The sequence below is a fragment of the Protobothrops mucrosquamatus genome, unplaced genomic scaffold, assembly GCF_001527695.2.
Source record: "Protobothrops mucrosquamatus isolate PMUCROS unplaced genomic scaffold, P.Mucros_1.0 scaffold2438, whole genome shotgun sequence".
NCBI classification, from domain to species: Eukaryota; Metazoa; Chordata; class Lepidosauria; order Squamata; family Viperidae; genus Protobothrops; species Protobothrops mucrosquamatus.
Window position 1 is genome coordinate 33,357 of NW_015388510.1, and position 2,792 is coordinate 36,148.

Here is a 2,792-nt window from a genome sequence, read left to right on the forward strand (position 1 = left end):
CCTTAGTTCTAGATTGCTTCTCTCCTTGATTAGTTTCCACCCGTTGCTTCTTGTCCTGCCTTCAGGCGCTTTGGAGAATAGCTTGACTCCCTCTTCTTTATGGCAACCCCTGAGATATTGGAACACTGCTATCATGTCCCCCCTTGTCCTTCTCTTCATTAAACTAGACATACCCAATTCCAGCAGCCGTTCCTTATATATGTACAGCCCACATTCCACCCATGCCAGAGATCATTCTAGAAAGAGTACAGAGAAGAGCCACAAAGATGATTAGGGGGCTGGAGGCTAAAACATACAGGGAATGGTTGCTGGAATTAGGTATGTCTAGTCTAATGAAGAGAAGGACAAGGGGGGACATGATAGCAGTGTTCCAATATCGCAGGGGTTGCCACAAAGAAGAGGGAGTCAAGCTATTCTCCAAAGAACCTGAAAGTGGGACAAGAAGCAATGGATGGAAACTAACCAAAGAGAGAAGCAACCTAGAACTAAGGAGAAACTTTTTGACAGTTAGAACAATTAATCAGTGGAACAACCTGCCTCCAGAAGCTGTGAATGCTCCAACAGTGGACGTTTTTAAGAAGAGATTGGACAGCCATTTGTCTGAAATAGTATAGAGTTTCCTATTACTATTACTATTACTATTACTGTTGTTGTTGTTGTTGTTGTTGTTGTTGTTGTTGTTGTTGTTATTATTATTATTATTATTATTATTATTATTATTATTAAAAATGCAATCAATACTGTTTCTCTCCATACCTTGGCCTCAATCCTTACTGAAAATGATCCAGGTAATTTGGTTCATCCAAGGCTTTTTGAACCACCGGTGCAAGCAATGCTCAAACCATTTTCTCCTATAAAGAAGAAATATTTTCTACCTAATGCAGCCCATGAAAGTATTTACAATTGTAACATCTATTGAGATCCCATTTTTACAGGCGTTCTCTATCATAAAAGTTTTAATATTCTCAAGTACTAATGTCATGGTTCCATCTCATGAAACTCTTCAAAAGAACTTCAAGGCATTGTTTTCCTTAAAGAATCTTTTATTTGAGAAACAAAGTATTGGTTAAAACCAAAAACTGATTTCCCCTCCCCTGGGCACAAAGTAGCAAAGCACAATTCCCTCTTCCAATTAACATTCATAAATCACATTCCCCAATTAGCTTGAAGCATGGGCTTTCTTCCCAGCTCTCCAGCCCGCCAAATCTTTATCAACCCTTTGTGCAATAACCTTGGATTCCCACGGCTGAGTTATTATTGTTATGACTAGCTGGACTCTAATCCACATTCCCCCTCCCAGCATCAACTAACTCTAAAGCAAAAGAGGAAAATGGCTCTATTTCCATCTGTTGTCCAAGCAAGAACATCCGATATTAGCAGTGTTGACAACTAAATTCACATACCTATGTGAATGACCCTGTAATCCCTTCATTCGGGGTGGAGTCAGGACAACCGAATGGATATTCTGAATACTACAGAATATTCTCATAGGGTGAGAATGAGTCCATTTCAGGGATAAAAAGGAATCTGATTTTTTTTAATAATAATAATAATAATAATAATAATAATAATAATAATAATAATAATAATAATAATAATAATAATAATAATAATAATAATAATAATAATAATAATAATAAAGTTGGAAGGGACCTTGGAGGTCATCGAGTCCAACCCCCTGCTCAGGCAGGCAACCCTACACCATTTCGGACAAATGGCTGTCCAGTCTCTTCTTACAAACTTCCAATGTTGGAGCATTCACCGCTTCTGGAGGCAGGGAGATTCTTGTTATGTAAATTTTATCTATAATAAATCCATATAATACTTCCACAGTTTTCATATGAAGCACCTGAGTATTGGATTTGGTGAATTGTGATCCAGTCAGATATTAAAAGAGACTATTGAAATCTACTAAGGAAAGGAAGAGAAAATGCAATATATGTTAAATGAGAAGATAACAATGATGAAAATTACAGAAGCTATAAAAAGGCAAAAGAAGGATAACACTCTGGGACCCAATGGCCTCCCAGCAGAATTTTATGTAGCTTTACAAGATATAGTAAGCCCGATATTGAAAGATCTCTGTAATGAAACTCTCTCAGTGACAAAAATACCAAATTCCTGGACAGAAGCCAATATTTCTCTAATACCTAAAGACGATACTGACCTGACACAAATTAAAAACTAATAATAATAATAATAATAATAATAATAATAATAATAATAATAATAATAATAATAATAATAATAATAATAATAATAATAATAATAATAATAATAATTTAATTTATACCCCGCCCTTCTCCTCACCGGATTCAGGGCGGCTAACAGCCTTATAAAACCACAATACAATACATATCTATATTAAAACCAAATTAAAAGAAAATATTTGAAAAGGCCAATCATTAAAGTTACCCTTAAAATTACCCTTAAAAGCCCCACTAAAATTCCCTAGGCCAGACCTGCTTGTTGAAAAAGCCATGTCTTCAGGGCGCGGCGGAAGGAGGGGAGATCCGGGATCACCCGGATCTCTGGGGGTAGTTCGTTCCAGAGGGTGGGGGCTCCCACCGAGAAGGCCCTCCCCCTGGGGGTTGCCAGCCGGCACTGTCTGGCTGACAGCACCCTGAGGAGACCCACTCTGTGGGAGCGTACCGGCCGATGGGAGGTAACCTGCGGCAGAAGGCGGTCTCGGAGATATCCAGGTCCGATGCCATGGAGCGCTTTAAAGATGATGACCAACACCTTGAAGCGCACCCGGAAGGCCACCGGCAACCAGTGCAGCTCGCGCAGCA